At 38.5% G+C, this 21,855-nt stretch overlaps 1 protein-coding gene across 11 annotated transcripts in view; it reads right to left on the minus strand.

Moving 5' to 3' along the window:
- RBFOX3 (RNA binding fox-1 homolog 3) overlaps nucleotides 1-21,855 on the minus strand; it is a 1,004,344-nt gene that overhangs the window by 413,056 nt on the left and 569,433 nt on the right. For 8 of the 11 annotated variants that reach the window (XM_069076073.1, XM_069076067.1, XM_069076074.1 and 5 more), the window contains exon 4: nucleotides 20,761-20,879. The exons of the other annotated variants lie outside the window; for them this stretch is intronic. The gene's annotated coding sequence lies outside the window, so the exon portion shown is untranslated. The remainder of the gene's footprint in view (nucleotides 1-20,760; nucleotides 20,880-21,855) is intronic. 11 annotated transcript variants of the gene reach the window in all.

Raw genomic sequence — 21,855 nt, forward strand, 5'->3', positions numbered from 1 at the left:
TGAAGGAGGAGGGGAGGAGGAAAAGGAGGCTAAGAAGCAGAAACTCACTGAGGTGAATTAGAGAGATTTTTGTCATGTTTAATATCAATTCATTTTGCAGACTGCTGACACAGCAAGATTTCACAACTCAGAATTTATGTAGCTTCCCAGTGTGCAGACTCAAAAACAAAATACAAAAGAACTTTAAACAAATGACCTGCCATCAGCAGATATAGATAGATAGATAGATAGATAGATAGATAGATAGATAGATAGATAGATAGGCAGACAGATGACAAACAGATGAATTGATGACAGACAAATAAGCAAAGCACTCCTTACCCCCAAACAAAAAAAAAAACCCACTCACAATATCATTATTATTATTTCAATGGATAGAAAGTAGGACTTTGAGTTTGGAAGACCTGGGTTCACATTCTGATTTTGAGAATTACTAACTCTATCACCATAGGCAAGTCATTTAACCTCAAGCCTCATTTTCCTCAGCTATGAAACAGAATAATAACTTCTAGTGCCTGCCTTGGGCTTGTGATAATTACCAAGCAGATAATGTATATAAAGCACTTTGTATGCTTCAAGGTGTTATATAAATGTCAATTATTGTTATGTATTACTCTTAAGAACTACAGAGTTGGGAAGAACTTCAATGGCTGCCTCTTCTAACCCATACTAGAAACACAATTCCCACTACAGCATAAACAGCCAATGGCTATTCACCTTTTCCTTAAGACTTACAGTGAGGGAGGAACCACTACTTTCTGACACAGCTTACTCTACTTTTGAACAGCTCTAAAGGTTAAAACATCTCCCCTTAAAACAAGACTAATTTTGCCCCTTCAATTTCCATTCATTGCTCATAGTTCTCTCCCCAGAACAAATCTAGTCCCTCTGCCACATGACAGCCCTTGAAACATTTTTAAACACTTAGAATCTCCCCCTCCACTCTTCTCTTCTCGAGTCTAAATAGCATTCCTTTAACTGGCCCTCAACCAGCATTGTCCTAAGGATCTTCTCAATTCTAGCTGACCTCTTCTGGAGATTTCCTAGCTTATCAATGCCCTTTCTAAATGGTATCAACCAATTCATTAGATTGTAAGCTAAACAGATGAAGAGACCCCATCTTATTATCTATATTTTTGGATTAGGTACAATGTTGTTTATGTTGTAGTATAAGTGCTTAATAAATGTTTCTTTAATCAAATAGAGGTTTTAGGTGAATATACATACATACATACATATATATTCTATGAATAACTGCAAAAATTTATAGTTATGTAGTTTTTGCAGTTAACACATATAACACGGTATTTTCTATGTCCATCTACTCATCCATCCCTATTTCTCTATGCATGAATATATGCATGCATGCATGTATCCATCCATCCTTTTCTCCTTGTCCCTCATATTTCTGTCTCTCTATCTCTGTCTCTATTTCTCTCCAGTCTTGCTCCATCCATCAAGATCTTTAATTTCCTCAATGTAGGGAATGATCAATGAGGATGTTCCCTCTCTAAATGATATAGATTACTCTTTGAGGGTTGTCTAAGAGACTTGACCAAAGAAACAGTCACTATCAATGCCCAGGGCCATACCCAGGTCTTAACTCTAAATCCTGCCCACAGTGCTACACTACATGGTAGTGTAGCTACACTCCATGTCTCTGTATCTAAAATACATAACCTCTCATTGTCCCCAAACAATTCTCTAGGACTAGAAGTTACACATGAGGTATGCAGCTTTTTTAGGTGATAAAATCACCTTTTTATTTAAGGTGATACTTAAATACCTTGATGAAATCATAGATCTGGAAACACAGATATAAAGAGACACAAAAAGACATACTGTAAAGTATATATTGCTATTGATACCTGTATTTATGTGTATATTGATAGTAGATACACAAAATATCCTCCCCCTTCCATCTGGAAGACACAACACTAAATCTCCCCCAGATCTTCCCTGTCTTCACTCTGACCACTTCCTTCACCATATTGGAACCTAAAGGTTTAATCAATCACATACTGTTTATGACTTAGATCACTGCTAGTTTAATGGCAATCCAATGGCCCTCAGGAGCCTGGCAACTTTCAAACAAATTTTTAAAATTTTGATTTCAAAATCAAATCTGGCAACTTTATCAAATTTTAAAAGGTAGTTTATATGAAACAAAATTTTGTTAATACAAATATAATATCCCAGAGCCCCCACTTCAAAAAAAATTCCTAATGTAGTCAAAAGATTGGTTTTCTGGGCTAGTTTAAATTTCAGGTAGTTCAAGCTAACCCATAAAATTTTTTTTTCAAAGCAAAATCAGAATACTAGAAATACTTAGAGAAAAAGGAGTGAGAAGAACATATTATAGTGCCTCTTACTAGACCAGGACAAGGAAAAAAAGGAGACTTTTGAAACTTCCTTTAGTCCTTGAAGAGGTGATTACAACTTCAGTCTGAGAATCCTATTCCAAAATGCCCACAGTCATCTCTACCTCTTCTCTGACAAAAAAAAAGAAAAGCTCTCTTTTCTCTCTCAGTTTCTCCTTTCATCTCTCATCACTGTGCTACCAATTCCTTCTACGTTCCAGGAACGGCTGAGGATGATGATATCCCCACTGCCATGTCGACTCACATAGTCCCAACTCTTTCCTCGTAATATGCTTTCTTGAAGACTTCCTATATCTCTTCAAAACTCCAAGGCATGATTCAAGTTCATCTTCTAGGACAAAGACCTTAATAATTCACAATCACTTGCAGCACTTAGGAAATGCTTGTCCTTCTGAACTACAATGTCAGTCAGTTCTCAAATCTCTATGACTTTCAAGTGAGGAAATTGAAGCCCAGATTGTGTAGGGGATTTGGCTAAGGGAGCAAGTGGCAAAATCAAGACTGAAACTGTGTCTTCTGACTCTCTACATATTGGTGACACTTGTTAGGGAGTACCTTGCCCCTTCATCCAGACTGAGAAGGTAAGAGAACATCAGAAGTGTGCTTTCCCCACTCGGTTTTCTAGGCATAAAAGTCACAGCTTATTGGGGCAGCTAGGAGGCGCAGTGAATAGAGCACCAGCCATGGAGTCAGGAGGACCTAAGTTCAAATCCAGCCTCAGACACTTAACACTTGCTAACTGTGTGACCTTGGGCAAGTCATTTAACCCCAATTCCCCAGCCTTCCTCCCAAAAGAAAAAAAAAAGTCATAGCTTATCTTCCCATAACATCCCCATTCCTCTTTGTACCCCCATCCCATTTTCCTGATTATCTCCATGTGTTTTTCCATTCTTGTAAATTTTTATTGCTTAATTCCCTTAATTCCCCCCTTTTTTTTGTTAAAAACCCCCAAACTTAAAAAATTGCCTTAGACATTTTCTTTGCTTCTGCACTTTTGTATCTTTTTCTTTTTCATCCCCACTCACTAAGCAACTGAATATCTATCAGATGATTCCCAGACTCTCCCAAAGGATGGCAGCATTTATGATGATCATTATTACATTAAAGCTTTAAGATATCATGACAATTGGGATACAGGATAATTCAGTTCCACCTTGGATCCTGACATCTTAGCTACCAGATTTCTCAGTTTCACATATAAACTGCTCCCATATGGCAGAGTAATATAGTGGAATCAGGAGATCTGGGTTCAAATCCTATCCAAGACACTTACTTTCGGGCCATGGACAAGTAACAGAAAACTCTAAGAGCAGCACTTTCTTCATTTCTAATCTGAGGTTCATCTGGTACCTCAGAAGCTACTGAGAAGAAAGCACTTTGCAAGCCTTGATTCATATTTATAAAACGCTTCATTATTACTTATTAGAAACATAATAAAACAGAAAAAAATGAAAAGTATCAGAGATTCTTGTCTGGTCTGGGGTTTCTAATTTCTAAATTCCAGGAATTTAGTAGAAAAACAAGGTGGACCATGAAGGCAAATGGAGTGATTCAAAAGTAGGGGGAGGTTTTGAATGCAATAATGCCCTTTTGAAGATCTTTTGTTGCAGAAGAGCCATGTTTATTCGCTACACCCAATGGACAAGTTGGTAATTATGATTGGCTTATGATACACAAAGTATGTGTTTGAGAATAGGCCTTCAACCAGGTAATAATGTGTTACAGGGACCTGGTAAGACAACTTCTCAGTGCTGACAACTCAAAATCAAGAAGCTAAAAAATAAATTACAGACAGTTTTACTGAGTCACCAGGTAGTTAAAGGTTAACAAATAGTTTCAGAAAACATTGATCATAGACCATTTTGTCTGAAGCAAACACTGTAGAGTCCAAGACTCTCTCTGGCAGCACACAGCACAAACTAGAATTTTTTGCTACCTTGGCAGCATAACACCAAGTGATAGAAAGCAGATGATGAAAATTGTAGAACTGATATTTATATGTTTTATAATTTCATCCCATAGGTTGGCATGACCAAGGGATTCATTTCCAGGGAAAACAGCCTGCTGGTAATGAACCTCTCCCTGCTTTGCTATGCTGGTCCATACACAGCAGGAAGAGTTTGTCATTGGACCCATGCTTATAGCTTGTCCAAAATGGTAGAATCAGATTGAGTTTCACTGCCACAGCCTTCAAGAATCACATAATCAAAGACAACATGTATGATCAGAAAGGAAGGTGGGCTGAGCATGTTACAAGAGCAAGGAATAACTAATAGGCTGTGTACTGGCACTAAATCCACAGTATGTTAAAAGGCCTAAAAAAAAGGCTTCTGGTACTTTGGGCAAATCCCCTATGAAGGACTGATAGATTATTACAGGCCCAAATCCCAAGAATTAGAAGGCATAAATGGATTAAAATTTGTATAGTATTTCAAAATTCTTTTTTTTTTCCAAATGCTTTATTAACTTCTAGTTTACTTCATTCATTTCTGCCAGATTTTGGATTACAAATTTTCTCCCTGTTTTCCCCCTACCCACCTCCCCAAAATAGCGTCTCCCAGGATATCCCCTCCTCTTATTTCCCAATTGCATGTAAAATAGTATTAATAATCGTGTATATATATATATGTATATATATATTAATTAACATTTGGTTTTAAAACTTTGAATTCCAGATTCATTCCCTTCCCCCCTTGTCACCCACCCTTATTGGGAATATAAGCAATTCAATATATGTTGTACATGTGTAGCTAATGCAAAACATTACCATAGTAGATATATTGTAGAAGACTGATTATATTTCCCTCCCTCCTATCCCATCTCCCACTTGATCTATTCTCTACTTTGGTCCTGTTCCTTTTCAAAAGTGTGTGCTTCTAACTTCCCTTCCCCCCAGCCTGCCCTCCCTTCCATCATCACCCCTCTCATCCCCTTCCCCCCTACTTTCCTGTAGGGTGAGATACCCTATTTAGTGTGTATGTCATTCCCTCCCCAAGCCAAATTCGATGAGCATAAGGTTGACCCATTCCCTTATGCCTTCCTGTTCTTCCCTTCCATTGTACCCATTTTCCCTTGCCTCTTCTATATGAGATAGTTTGCCCCATTCTGTCTCTCCCCATCTCCTCTCATTATATTCCTCTCTCACCTCTTAATTTCACCTTTTAAGTATCATCCCTTCCTATTAAATTGGTCCTGTGCCCTCTATCTATGTATACCTGTAAACATATATATACACATTCATATATGTAATCATATGCCTATATACCCTCTGATAAAGACTGAGAAAAGTTTTAGCAATTACAATTATCGTTTTTCCACATAGGAATGAAAATAGTTCAACTTTAATAAGTTCCTTATGATTTCTTTTCCCTGTTTACCTTCTCATGCTTCTCTTGCTTCTTGTATCTGAATGTCAAATTTTCTATTCAACTCTGTTTTTTTCTTCAAGATTACTTGAAAGTCCTCTATTCCACTGAATGACCATATTTTCCCCTGAAACATGATGCTCAGTTTTGCTGGGTAAGTGATTCTTGGTTTCTTAAAGAATTATCAATAATATTGACAAAGCTTATTTATCACATGACAAATTGAGAAGAGTCTGTTCTCAGTAAGACAGTAAGTTTCTGAAACAAATAAAGACCATTTATTTGTTTAATCCATTGTGTAGTTCAGAAAGTCACTTAAATTCTATTGAAAATAACAAATAAAGAACCTACTATGTACAGGGCACTGAGCTAGGTACACTAAAGTAAAGTATATATATGAGGAGATGGAAGAGGTAAGAAAATAAAAGGATGAAAGGTCAACAGAGTGGCATGAGAGATCTGAGAAGCCTGATCACTTCTAACTCCAGGGAATTGTATTTTAAGGAAGATTTCATAGGGAAGATGGGCCTTGTGGGAGAAACAGAATTTAAATAGAAAGAGATGTGGGAAACAATTCATTCTAGGAATATGAAATGGTGTGTGTGTGTGTCTGTCTGTCTCTGTGTGTGTGTGCCTATGAAGAGAATAGAGGACAGAATAATTTTTTTAAAAAGGTGAGTATGTAAGTTTATCTGAAGTGTAAACTGAAAGAGGTGGCATGGTATAGAATTAGGCCAGAGAGGTTGGAGGCAGATTATAGAAGATGCTGAGTCAAAGAGATTGTACTTTGTCCAACAAGTAACAAGGAGACACTTAAGATTTTTTTAACTGGAAAGTGATATGATTAGACTTGGGCACTAGTAAGATGACTGGTAGGATGAATTGAGGAAGAGAGAGACCAGAAGAACAAATAGACTTGACTACTGAAATAACATAAAGTATTATCTTAATATCCAACTCTCAGCCAGTGAGTAAAGTCCCTATCTAGCAAAAGAGCTAAGCACAAGAATTCCACAAGGCACTGAAACCTTGCTCAAAACTGTTCTGATGTACTGCACTAGACATTTGATAAAGTGAAATGGTCCCAATATATTAAAATACTTTAAACAAAATGAAGGGAAGGAGAAAAGAAGTCCTTAATGTGGGCAGGAGAAATGTTTCATGGATGCAATGCATCACTGTCTGAAGCCAAGTAACACTGACCTTGCCAGCAGGAGAAAGGGGAGCAAATAGACTGCACTGGCATGAACTGATGAGTGACTGGCGTGACTACTTCAGCAATAATGCCATGTTGACTACAGGGCCTACAAGGTAGGAGGAAAAATGTCCAATCTTTACATACCCAGTATGTAGCACAGTGCTTGGAACACAGTAAGCACTTAATAAATACTTGTTGACTGTGATTTACCATTAGAGTTCATTGGTGAATCAGCAAATCAAATGAACTTGAGCAAAGGGGCCATACCTTAACAGGTGAGGAAAATTTTCAGACAAATGATTCATTTAGGTGTTATGATTTTTAACCTTTTTAGAGAATAAGACAATTTCTTTCCTACCTGCCTGCCTCCAAAACAAGCCTGAGGTTTTATTTTATTTTCTTTAGCTGGGAGGTTAGTCTTAGAAAGACCAAGATGAAGAACTCAAGGCAGAGTCGAGATGGCAGAGTAAAAGCAGGACCTCCAAGTAGCTTCAGCTTCCACCTTCCCCAATCCATGTAAAAAGGGGACTCTGAAAAAACTTTGGAGCTGCAGAACCCACAAAATAACACAGAGAAGCTAACCTCCCGCTGAGGACAGCCCGGAAGGCTGGCAGGAATCGGCCAGCTCGCAGCGCTCTGGGAGCCGAGCCCAGGCCCTTGTGAGCTGGAGGTTTTAGCCCCAGGGTGGGTCTGACCAGCCGCCAGTAGGAGGGACTCGAGAGCAGCAGCAGCTGTGGCCATCTCCAGAATTATCAGCACATAAATGCGAAGGACAAAGTGAGAGGTCAGTGCAGTCTGGACTTTGGGACCCAGTAAGTGGGAGTGCTCAGCATTTGCCCCTGGGGCAAGAAGCCACTGAGAAGCCTGGCACAGCCAGCCAGTGTCACCTGGTGGCTTCAGCTCCTGGCCTGCAGAGTGTAGGGGGACCAAGCGACCAGTCTGAGGGGTAAGCGCTCTTGCTTTAACTTGCTTGGATCTGTATTGCGGTCTAGGGTGGAGGACCTGGGGTGTGTGTCCAGCTTGCCAGAGCATGTGGAGGCCTCAGAGAGGGCACCCATCCAATACCTCCGGCAGCTGAGAAAAACCCAGCATTTGGGAAGAAAGCTCCCCTGTCTCATAGCAGAGTCCTACTGTGGCAAAAAACCCAGGGGTCAAGTGACTGAGGGGTGACATGACCAGACAAAGGAAACAAAGCAGACAGAAGATTCTAACATTAGACTCCTATTTTGGGGACAAAAAGGAGCAAAGCATGGAACAGGAAGAAGACAGTGAAGTCAGAATTTCTGCACCAAAAGCTTCAAAGGAAAATACGAGCAGGTTACAGGCCATAGAGGACCTTAAGAAGCAGATAAGAGAAGTGGAGGAAAAATTGGAAAGAGAAATGAAAACTATGCAAGAAAATTACGAAATGAGAGTCAACAGCCTGACTGAGGAAAATGACACCTTAAAAAACAGACTAATGGGGCAGCCTGGTGGTGCAGTGAGTAAGAGCACCAGCCCCAGAGTTGGGAGACTTGGGATCAAATCCAGGATCAGATACTTAGCACCACACCCAGAAATAACTGGCTGTGTAACTTTGAGCAAGGTACTTAACCCCAATTGCTTAAAAAAACAACAACCAAAAAACCAGACTAACTCAAATGGCAAAAAAGACTCAAAAAGGCAATGGGGAGAAGGATGTCTTAAAAAGCTGAATTTGCCAGATGGAAAAAGAATCTCAAAAGCTCACTCAGGAGAATCATTGCTTCAGAATTAGATTGAAGCAAATGGAAGCTAATGACTTTATGAGAAATCAAGATGCTGTTAAACAGATCCAAACAAATGAAAGAATAGAAGGCAATGTGAAATATCTCATGGGAAAAACCATTGACCTGGAAAACAGATCCAGGAGAAATAATTTAAAAATTATTGGACTATCTGAAAACCAAGATCAAAGAGAGAACCTAGAAATCATCCTCCAGGAAATCCTCAAGGAAAACTGCCCTGATGTTTTAGAACCAGAGGGCAAAATAGAGGCTGAAAGAATCCACTGATCACCTCCTGAAAAAGATCCCCAAAAAGAAAACTCCTAGGAATATTACAGCCAGGTTCCTGAATTCCCAGATTAAAGAGAGAATATTACAAGCAGCCAGGAAGAAACAATTTGAATATTGTGGAAACACAATCAGGATAATCCAGGATCTGGCAGCTTCTACACTGAGGGATTGAAGGGCTTGGAATGTGATATTCTGGAGGTCAAAGGAGCTGGGATTAAAACCAAGAATCACCTACCCAGCAAAACTGAGTATCATGTTTCAGGGGAAAATATGGTCATGCAGTGGAATAGAGAACTTTCAAGCATTCTTGCTGAAAAAAACCAGAGTTGAATAGAAAATTTGACATTCAGATACAAGAAGCAAGAGAAGCATGAGAAGGTAAACAGGGAAAAGAAATCATAAGGAACTTATCAAATTTGAACTATTAACATTCCTACATGGAAAAACAATAATTGTAACTGATGAAACTTTTCTCAGTATGAAAATAGTTGAAGGGAATAGAAATATTTATATATGTCTATATATGAGGGTATATGGGCATATGAATACATATATGAATGTGTATATATGTTTACAGGTATACATAGATAGAGGGCACAGGACCAATTTAATAGGAAGGGATGATACTTAAAAGGTGAAATTGAGAGATGAAAGAGGAATCTAATGAGAAGAGATGGGGAGCGACAGAATGGGGAAAACTATCTCATATAGAAGAGGCAAAGGAAAATGGTTACAATGGAGGGGAAGAATAGGAAGGCAAAAGGGAATGGGTTGACCTTATTCTCATCGAATTTGGCTTGGGGAGGGAATGACATACACACTAAATAGGGTATCTCACCCTACAGGAGAGTAGGGGGGAAGGGGATGAGAGGGGGATAATGGAAGGGAGGACAGGTTGGGGGGAGGGAAGTTGGAAGCACCCACTTTTGAAAAGGGACAGGATCAAAGTAGAGAATAGAACAAGTGGGAGGTGGGATAAGAGGGAGGGAAATATAGTCAGTCTTTTACAATATATCTACTATGTTACTGTTTTGCATTAGCTACACATGTACAACCTATACTGAGCTGCTTATCTTCCCAGTAAGGGTGGGTGACAGGGGAGGAAGGGATTGAATCTGGAATTCAAAGTTTTAAAATCAAATGTTTGAATATATATATATATACTATTATTAATACTATTTAACATGTAATTGGGAAATAAGATATACAGGCACTGGGGCAAAAAGATCCACCATGCCCTACTGGAAAAGTTGAAAGGGGTATGGGAGAAAATATGGGAGAGAGCACATTGGGGGAGGGGATATCCTCTGGACTGCTATTGTGGGGTGGTGGGTAGGGGAAAAACAGGGAGAAAATTTGTACCGTGTTTCCCTGATAATAAGACCTATCCCAAAAATAAGCCCTCCCCTTACTGTGTAAGATTCCTCTAAAATAAGCCCTCCCCCAAAAATAAGCCCTATTGAGATTGCTACTGTAGTGAAGGTGATCCCCTGTACTACACGCTACATTGCGCTCCGAGCTGCATCCAATCAGAGCTGCAGCAGTGAGCGCATCATCCTGTTCTTCCCCAGTGATTTGCTTATTGAATAAAGGTACATTTTTTTGTTCACATTTACCTGTTTATTAAAATTGCTGTCAATGTTCATTAAAATAAGCCCTCCCCTGAAAATAAGCCCTCTGGTGTTTTTCTGTCCAAAAAAATTAATAAGACAGTGTCTTATTATCGGGGAAACATGGTAATTCAAAATCTGGTGGAAATGAATGATATAAATCAGAAGTTAATAATGCATTTGACAAATGAAAAAAAAAGTCCAAGATGGAAACATAGTACCTCCTACCTGTGGTCCACAATTGGGGGCCTTTGAGGTTTGAAGTTTGTTTGTTTTTGGTTTTTTAGAGAAATGAATAGTAGAGAATAGACCTCATTTTAATGTCCCTTCTTAGATAATTATATTATATACAACCCCAGTTCATGAATATATACTTAAATAATTGGATAAATATTAATTGCTGATGGATAGGATGAGTAAGTATATTCAAAATGACAACACTGCCTAAATTAAACTCTTTATTCATTGCCATAACAATCAAACTACTAAGGGATTACTTTATAGAACTAAAAAAAATAACCAAGTTCATCTAGAGGAGCAAAAGGTCAAAAATTTCAAGAGAAATAATGGGAAGAAATAGAGTCTAGCAGTACAAGATCTCAAATTTTACTATAGAATAGTAAATATCAAAAATATTTGGTACTAGTTAACAAATCGAGGATGACCAATGAAAGACATTAAATATACAGGATATGAAAGCAAATGAGCAAAGAAATCTAGTATCTGATGAACCCAAAGATCCCAGCTCCTAAGATCAAAAATCACTCTTCAAGTAAAACTAGAGGGAAATTGGAAAACAGTGTGGCAGAAACTAGGTATAGATCAAAATTTATACCACATACCAAGAGAACCTCCAAATATACATGACAAAGGATGGTATCATAAGCAAATTAGAGAAGCAAGAAAAAAATTAGTTTTCAGACTTATGAATAGGGAAAGAGATCATGATTAAACAAAAGGATATAAATTATCACAAAGGATAAAATGAACAATTTTAATTACATTTTTTAGAGAAACAAAACCAATGCACCTAAAATTATTGGAGAAATAGGCAAATAGGGAAAAAAGTCTTTGTATCAAATTTCTCTGATAAAGTTCTCATATCCAAAATATGTAATTGACATATGATCAAAAAATAGTAGCTGGCAAAAAATATGAGTATGCAGTTTTTCTGAGGAAGCAAACCAGACTATTCTTAACTATATGAAAAAATGCCCCAAATCACTAAGCATTAGAAAAATGCAAGTTAAAGAAACTTTGAGGTTCTACCTCACACCAATCAGATTGCAAAGTTGACAAAAAAAAGGAAAACGAAAAATGTTGGAGGAGCTGTGATAAAACAGGTACGTTAAAGCACTGCTGGTGGACCTATGAATTGGTCTAGACAACCTGCAAAGCAATTTGGAAGCATATACAAAGAGTTACTAAACTAAAAGATATTCTGATTCAGAGATACTGCTACTACTAGGTGAATGCCTCAAAGAGATCAAGAAAAGGGGTAAAGGACACATATGAACAAAAAAACATATCTAGTAGTCCTTTTCGTAGCGGCAAAGAATTATAAATGAAAGGCGATACCCACCAACTGGGAAAGGTTGAACACATGTAAATGAATGTAATGCAAGACACCATAAAGGGAATGGAATCAGAGAAACCTGTGAGGATTTCTATGGACTAAATCAGAGTGAAATGAGAAAACCTAGAAGAACAATTTATATAATCATAGTAACATTGTAAAGAAAAATTTGAAGGAATTAAGAATTCTGATCAATGAAATGATCAACTGTGACTCCAGGGGAACCATAATAAAACATGCTACCTACCTCCTGGCAGATGTAGCAGACTCTGGGTACAGACAAAAACGTTTACTTTTAGAGATGACTGTGAGAATTTGTTTTGTTTGTATGTACACATGCGTGTGCATGCACACACACAATGGTTTTGTTTTTCTTACACTTTTTTAAATTGGGATTTGCAGTGGGGGTTAGTGAAAATAAATTTTTTTATAATTAAAACAAATACATTTAATTTAAAAAGAATATAATAGCAGTCATGGGTTACTATATCATAGTTTAAATCTCTGTCAATATGTGCTCATGAATCTTTTGTGTTTTAAACATTTCTTTTATGTATAGGAAATAAAAAGCTGACCTCTATTTGATCTCCATTGCATAATCAGTATCTTAAAGGTCTCTTCTTGGGAAGATTTTATACATAAGCCCTATTCATATTTTAAGTCTTTTCCCCAAGGGTTCCAGGAATGGGGACGTCAAGAATAAAAGACAACAAGGAAGAATCTGAACTCTTTCTTTAGAGGGCCTAGCTCTCACAGGATAAACTCAGTCTGTGTGTTCTCAGGACTTAGGTCCCTTATTTCCTGCCACCTGGGTCTGTAGACTTATTCTTATGGATATATTTATTTATTTTTGAGCACGATTTCCTTTTTCCCTGATCAATTTCTAATAGTACCTATTGAGTTGCCAACCAAGTGGATTGCCAAATTGCCTTCTACCTGCCCTTTCTCACTGGTCATAAGAACACATCTAAGCATAAATAATTTGGAATTCTGACTTAGATACACTCTCAGGCATGTGCAGTGGAGATACAAACTGGAAGAATGTCTTTGGACTTGAGGAACAATTCAACCTAGTTCCCAGCATGTCATGGCAACATTCTTATTAAACTGGTCTGGGTCTCTGATTATTCATATCCCTTATCACATCAAGTATCCCTATTCCTCTTCCTATGCTATATTCAAACTTGGGCAGCTGTTCACATTTGATAAGAAGATATAGAGTGTCATTTCACCTGTGTGTATATAAAGAGAGAGAAGAGGGGGAGATGGAGAGGGAGGGAGATAAGTAGATAAATTACAAATGGTTAGATAAGTATTTCCCAAATTCAGGAAACATCTATACATTTTTGATAATGGGTGTGCCTATTTGCAATGAGAAGGGGATACATTTATGAACACAAACTAGTTCATGTTGTATCTGTAAATGGTTTAATTTGTAACATCTTTGTAAATTATTTATTGTCCGGGGTAAGAGAGGATTATTTAAAAAGGAGAGTTTGTTTTTGTGAACTTTGGGAAAAAATGTTGAACTTATACTAATTTTTTTCTGCTCTTTTGGTCTCTCTTCTCTTTCTTCTATTTTTGGCAAGTTAGTAGGGACAAGAAATTTCTTTGGCAAGTTGGTTTTTGAAAGTTGTCTTCTCTTAAACATAAGATTCAAGCAGGATTTGGGTATCCTCTCATTTTTAAATATTTTTTAAAATGAAGTAGAAATACATGCAACGAAGAACAGAAATTTATCAGGAAGTTTTTTTCCCCATCTAGGTTTGCCTACGATCACATGATGGTGTAGAGTACATATTAAACACTTCATCTGTAGGAAAAATGATTGAAAGCCTTCTCTTGAGGCAGTGTAGTATTGAATTAGGAATCATAGACCTAGGTTCCAGTCCTGGCTCTGTCTAACTAGCCATAGGTCACACCTCCTTTCTAGAACTCATTTTCCTTTTCTGTAAAATGAGGGGTTTGGGTGAGTTAATCTATTAGGTGTACTAAAATTCTAATATTTTGATTTTCTTGAGTCTGATAATTGTTCAGATTATAAAAAATAAATAGTACTGTAGAGAGGTCAGGAACTTAAGGCAGGGATTTCTAAAACAGAAATATTCTTCGGGATTTTTATCATGATAGTACATGGCTCATACCAGGCAAACACACAGGCTCCTCATCAATGGAAATTCTAAGCCAGACTTAGAATCTTAGAATCTTCCTGGTTTTTCTCACAAGTATTCAGAGTACTGACTCTCTTTTGAAGGATTTTTACTTGGCAGCATCATTAAAGAATAAGCAACATTGGGGCAGCTAGGTGGCACAGTGAATAGAGCACCAATCCTGGAGTCAGAAGGACCTAAGTTCAAATCCAGCCTCAGACACTTAACACTTACTAGCCATGTGACCTTGGGCAAGTCACTTTACCGCAATTGCCCAGGCTTCCCCTCAAAAAAGAAAAGAAAAAGAAAAGAAAAAGAAAAAAAAGAATAAGCAACATGAGTTAGTACCCTGCCTCTAGCCTTCACCAACAATTATTTCTCTTTATTTTTAGAGAAAAAATGATAATTGCTTTTCCCTTACCCCATGATTTCAGAAAGCATGCCTACTGATAAATAATTGTAATTAATAATTAATTAAATCAACTAGAGTTACCTTTTAGCTAACAATGAGGAGAAACATTATCAAAGAATAGAGGGTGTCTTTTGTGGCTTTTAGAAAGAAGGACCATTCTGAAATACAGATGTGCCTAATTTTATGTAATGTGTGTTTTTATTACAAAAACTTTGCATTTTTATAGAAGGATCTACCATATACCTCTTTAAAATAATGAGCTCTCTTAATCTGTTAATGATATGATGTGATATATTTAAAATAATTTATTCCACACTTTAGAGAAAATGATTACTCCCTAATTTCTATTTTCATATATCATTTTTTTAAAATGGGGCAAACTTAGGTTAGAAATGGGGCCAGTGTAGCACTGTGCTAAAAATGTACTATCTGGAGGAATTGGAACTGGATTTATGCTCCCTCCTAGTGGATAGATGATGAGCTAGGAAAAAACAATAAGTATCTCAACTTTCTGTCTTTAACTTATTGTGTGTGAGGTTGCTGCCATACTGACTTGTATCCTGGGTTTATGATCATATTCCTTAACTTTCCAGTTTGGTCTAGTTACCTCAAAAAAATTTAACTTTCTGTTCTCCAAATTTACCAGACATCCTGCTCCAGGCACCACCCTTTTGCCAGACTTTCTAGCTCTAAAATACTTCCTAGTCCTCTCTAAGCCCATAGTCAACCATATTCCAACATCAGTCCCCTATGGTGGTTCAGTACAAGGAAATACTGTGCTTTAGGAATCCTTCAGTCTATAACTATTTTTGCCTTTAGACCCATGCCTTAATTCAATGATTTCTGGTCACTGATGAAGTTTGGGGCTATAGGATGGCACTTTAAATGCAAAAATAATATATAATACAATGATAAGAACATTGGCCTGTGAATCAAAAGACTTGGGTACAAATTCCAATTCTGCTGCCCTTATGACTAAGTCACTTCATACTTCTGGGATTCTACTGTTTTAGCTATAAAACTGTATGTATATACGGGGAGAAGTAGGTTGAGGCCAGGGGCAGGGATGGATTCAGTAAACCTTAAGCTTCTTTCTGGATCTACTGTGATGTCCTATACTTCTATGAACAAGGCTACTGGAATGGATAGCTGTGAAGCAGTAATAATCTCATTGGTACTTAGAGTTTAGAGTCTGAAGATGGCCCATATCAATGGAAAAATCATCACTGAAAACAAACTCCTTATGCCAGTTAACACAGCCTTCTCCTCCTATTCCTATATCTTCTCCTTTTCCTTCTCTGCTCTTCTCTCTTTCACACCCACCCATACACACACAAGCATGCGTGCATACACACACACACACCAGTTATAACTTGTGTTCAGTCATTTTTTCAGTCGTGCCTGACTCTCCCAGACCCCATTTAGGCTTTTCTTGGCAAAGGCACTGGAGTGGTTTGCCATTTCCTTCTCCAGCTCATTTTACAGATGAGGAAGCTGAAGCAAACAAAGTTAAGTGACTTGTCCAGGATCACACTGTTAGTAAGTATCTGAGGCCAGATTTGAACAGAGGAAGATGAGGCAAGCCCTTAGCTACAATTTAATACCATATACATCCACTAGTACTGATTTAAAAACCTTGACTCTGGGTTCATTCTTTAAGACTATTTTTAATCGGGGCGGCCAGGTAGCACAGCGAGTAAGAGCACCGGCTCCAGTGTTGAGAACACGTGGAGATCGAATCCCGGGCTCAGACACTTAGCACCCACCCAGAAACACCTGGCCGTGTAACCTTGAGCAAGTTACTTAACCCCAATTGCTTAGGGGCGGCCAGGTGGCTCAGCGAGTAAGAGCACTGGCTCCAGTGTCGGGATGACCTGGATCAAATCCGGGCTCAGATACTCAGCACCACACCCAGAAATAATAACTGGCCGTGTAACCTTGAGCAAGTTACTTAACCCCAATTGCTTAAATAAAAAAGACTATTTTTAATCAGGAGTCTAAATTATTCATTGTAAGTGTCTTAGAAGTGCGAAAATTCCCACCCTTAGTATTTGCCCCCCACCTTAGGAGAACCAGCTCTATGACTGACATCCTTGAGACTGATACTTATTTCTTTTAGAAGCAGTTCAGAAGTAGTCATATACTAGACTCAGCAAGCTATACCCCACTTCATTTTTAATGGACAGATAACCTTCCTGCATCCAGAACTGAATCTCTAGGTGGGACCCAACAACAGATGCCTTTGGAAAGTGGTGTTCTGCTGGTGAAGTTATCTGAGGCTTGGATTAATTGCGGCATTGACATGTACTAGAAACATGGCACAGACAGAAACCAATCAAATATCTTGGGGGTAATGCCCTAGTCAACAACAGAACAACTGGGCACAAGCATTTTTAAGTGCTTCCTATGTGTCAGACACTGCTTAGTCCATCTGTCATAGGAAAGAAGGACTAGACACTGTTTTGCCTTCTCTCTGGGCAGATAAGCCTGAGAGAGAGTATCATAATATCACCAAGGCAGAAAGATACCAAACAATCACAAAAACAAAGGAAACTCAATGAGTCACTTACTAGTTTCATGTGTTTTCCTCCCACAATGAGATTTGTGAGTATAAACAGCTTTATTCTGTATCCTGTATCTCTAGTTTCTTTCTGTGTGGCATAGGTCACAATCCCTTTCAGTCTGCCCTGAGTGAAACACAATTAGAATGGGTCTGATGGCCACCCATCCAATATACCTCTGAGTGTAGCACAGTGAGGATTCACTTGGAGAAACTGCCCACATCAGTGCTTTCTGCAATGATTTAAGGCTTTCTTTTTCTCTGACACCATCTATACATGCCAAGAAGAGAGTAAAGAAGGGAACAGATCTGTTCCAGGCCTGAATTCCACCAAATGAAACTTTCAAAAATGAGCTTTCCATCCCCACAGATTAAATTATTTCTCATTCACTCTTGCCTTCTGAAGACACACAGCCTTGAGTATCTTATCATCTACAATGATACAAAGACATATGAATGAAAAGTGAAAAGAGCTGCTAATCATCCACTTTTTTATTATTCAATGTCAAATAACTGGATATCTTGAAGCTTTTATCTAGGCAAGGTGTGGGGTCAAACTAGTTGTGTCAAATATCAAGACAGTGAGTGGGTTAATACATATTAAGGAAAACTTCCACAAAAAGGTCTATGGTGCATCTGTGTATATGGTGTGGTATGGCAGAAAACTTGCTGGATTGACAATCAGACCTGGATTCCAGTTCCAGCTCTGACACTGTTTGATTTTAATAAAATCTTCCTTAAGTTTGCTTTGCTTTACAATGTCTATTACAAGGACTTTGTTTTTCTTTTTTCTATTCTAGTGATGGGGGAAGGGTATGGAAGTAAGTGAGAAAATAAATTTTTGTAAATTAAAAAAAATCAAATAAAGTAATATAAAATACTCTTTTAGCCTCAGTTTCTCTCCTCTAGCATGGGCACCTCTCTAGTATAGACCCCTATTACTTCATGCCTGGACTATTTCAATAGATTATTAGTCTTTTCCTTCCTCCACTCAGCTGTCAAATTGATTTTCCTAAAGCACAAGACCATGTCATCACCCTGCCCCCTATTCAACAAACTCCAGTGGTTACTTTTTTACCTGCAGAATCAAATAAAAAACTTTCTGTTTGTCATTCAAAGTCATTCACAACCAGGACCGCTCCTACCTTTCCAATCTTCTTACACTTAGTCCCTGCTTCTCCTCTCCCCTCAATTTCTCCCCTGCCCCAAACCACACCCAACACGATTCAGTGACACCCATCTCCTAATTGTTCCTTACACATGCACGTATGACACTCTATCTTCAGATTTTGGAAATTGTTCACTGATTTCCCCTTATGTTTGGAACACCCTCCCTCCTCATCTCTCCCTCCTAGCTTCCTTGTCCTCCCTCAACTAAAAATTCCACTTTTTAGAAGAAGTCTTTCTTTATCCCCCTCAATGCTGCTGCTTCCCCTTCTGTTGATTATCTCCAGTTTATCCTGCAGTTTGTACATAAGTGTTTGCATGTTGTCTCCCTGATTAGACAGTGAGTTCTGTGAAAGCAGAGACTCTTTTGCCTTTTTTCTCACTTATGTCTTCAGTGCTTAGCTCAGTGCCTGGCAGACAGTAGGCACTTAATAAATGCTTACTGATTCACTATTTCTTATTTGTAAAATAGGGATAATAATACTTAAACTAATCATATCACAGGATTGTTGTAATGTAACAGGTATGTGGATTATTTTCACCCTGAAGTTTTGGTTCTGCCTGTCGGAGCTAAGTTTGGTGCACTGGATTCACATGTTTTGTAAAAAGTAGCATCATTGGCCCAGTTTCCATTTCTAGTATTTGGAATGCAGCAAGAATCTGACCAATGGGGAATGGGAAACACAGACATTCCCAATGATCCAGAGAGAACACTTGGATCCCAACACAGGCATCTAAGTCCCTGAGGGATATATTGTACTTGGAATAGGCTTGAACATCAGACTTTTTCAGTGTTATTTTGATGCTCCTGAAATTATATCTATTAAATGAACTAGCTAGATCTAAATGTGCTATGAGCTGGCAGTAAGTTAACTGCTCTGAGGGAGAACACTTTCATATCATCTCTGGGCTAACACCCTTGTCTATTTTCCAAGTTCCAAGCTCCTTCTGGAACCCCATTCTTTTCTCTACTGATAAGAAAAAGCTTTAAATAAAAGACAGGTAGAATTTAAAGAGTGAAGGTTTAAATCATGTAAAGATGCCTCCTGCAAGAGGAATATTGCTCAAAGTAGTAAGTTCAGAATGCAGGTTCAAAATAACTGGATGTCATTTGAAATGTCATGCTTCTTCTGATGAATGATAGACTCTTCTCCAACCCATTTCCGCAATGTCCAGCACAAAGTAACCCAAGAAACCTCACCAGTATTGATAAGGTATCTACAGGGTAGCAGATCCTCACAGACAAACCAATCTGTAGTTATGGGACTTACAGAAAAAAAGAAAAAGTTGGGGACCAAAAGAAGGTGATATCCATCCTGATTAGTGTCATGTACCCCCCTCCCTGGCCACCACAATTAGAGATATTGGGAGACTTTGGCCCTAAGGTCTTCTTGAGGGAGTTTTCTTTTGAATTTATTAACCCACTTTTTTTCTAGGCATTTCGCACAATAAAAAAGCCTCATCCAAAGCTAATAATAGGCAAAGGCCATCTCTGGGGAATATAATGAGCTCATACCTACAGTACAGGTGCCAAGTATAATAAAGGTTTCTTAATCCAACCTAAATATAGGCTACTGCCCACCTCAGGGAGTTTAGCAAAGGCCTCTGGTGAGTAAAATACTGTCTGCTGTGTAGGCACTCAATGTGGCTTCTTTGACAAAGCTTTTTGCTAACTGATCCTGAGATGAGGTCCTGGTAATAAAGGAGATGGTTATTATGAAGTGTTATTCTACTCACTCTGGGTCAGATGGGAGTGGGGGAGGCTAAGAAGAAGCAGAGAGATTTGCAAAATGACTTGTAATATAAATGACTGCTGTAAACAGAGAGTTTAATAAAAAGGCTATGGAGGAATTTATGGGCAACCCAAGGATAATTAAAATTATTTATCTACTTACCTCCCTTGCTGACTGATCAGTCTATTAATTATCTATTATACTCCCACTGATTTGCATTTCAGTGAGGCAATTGGGTAAGGACAGTTGAAAAACAGTGAGGCACCAGAGAAAAGGGAAGAAAAAAAGGACTTTAGGGTGGGGAAGGTGGGAGCTATGAACATTTTAAACTCTGTAGACACTGAATGAATCAATTGACAATTTAAAATAAGTGTCAGGGATTTTACTTATCTTTTACTCATCTAAAATAGTTGCAATGAACCACCTCATACCATCTCCCAGGGAGACTGAATTGTGTTCAACTTTGAAAGTTTAGCCAGAAGCAACAGGTGCATTCTACCTGGCCTCTCAGTCTAATACAGAGAAACATCTCAGTATGGTAGCAAAATAGAATTATTTAAAGGGGAACATACCTGTTTTCAGAAACGACTGCTCCTGGGGATTTATAAAGCAGTTTTCCTGCTGAAGGGGACAGGCAGACCAGCTAAAATGAAATGTTGGAGAATTTCCTCCCTGTTGTTCAGACTTAACGCTGTGTTTAAAAAAGAAAACAAGAGAACAAAACCATCTTTAATTTCTGAATATGTAGAGTACATAGGATATGTGCTCTCACTCTCTTGATGAAAAATATCACAGGACTGGATAGCATGAGAATGAAATCTTTTGAATGTTGTAAGAGAGGAAATCTTAGATCGGACAATCTCAGCTCTATCTCTCCTGCATTTAATACTCATAATAATTTTTATGATAATAGCTAATATTTATATAGTGCCTACTATGTGCCAGGGACTGTGTTAAGGACTTTGTAATTATGTTCTCATTTACTTTTCACAACAGTCCTGGGAGGTAGGTGCTATTATTATCTCTGTTTTTACATGTGAGGAAACTGAGGCAAATGAAGGTTAAGTAACTTGCCCAGCACCACGCAGCTATTAAATATCTGAAGCCAGATTTCAACTTGGGTCTCCCTGACTCTAGAATCATAATGTTGTTATAACCAGTGCAAGGACCAGAAGGGCAAAGAGTCCATACTACTTCTTTAAATACTGAGCAAGAAGAACTAAAAAAGTATATTTAGGTTTTTTTTTAAGTGCCTGGCACATAGTAGGTTTTTAATAAACGCTTGTTGACTTGACAGTATAGCACATACATATTGCTAAGACTAGCCAGAGAAGAGCCAAAGGCGCAAGGCACAGCTTCGCCCTTATACCTCCCCCTCCCCCACCACGACGGGCGTGGATGGAGCCCCCAGCTTCCGTGAGACCTTACGAGCACCCGGCCTGCTGTGGGACTCTCTTCAGAAGCCTTTCCTGTCTCAGGAGAACATGGTTTCCCATTTTTCCCACTTCAGCCTGGAAAATGATCATCCCTACAATGGCCCATCAGTAGCTTTCGCCATGGGCACTCCAGCCCCACCTGTGATCAGGCCTTTGGAAGACTCTCTTCACTCAACTGAGGATTTTGGGGTCCTCTGCCCCAGCTTCCTGCTGGCCCTGAATTCCCACTCA

Source organism: Petaurus breviceps, unplaced genomic scaffold, assembly GCF_028583685.1.
Source record: "Petaurus breviceps papuanus isolate PSGF00001 unplaced genomic scaffold, PetGlider_PUasm1.0 90925, whole genome shotgun sequence".
NCBI classification, from domain to species: Eukaryota; Metazoa; Chordata; class Mammalia; order Diprotodontia; family Petauridae; genus Petaurus; species Petaurus breviceps.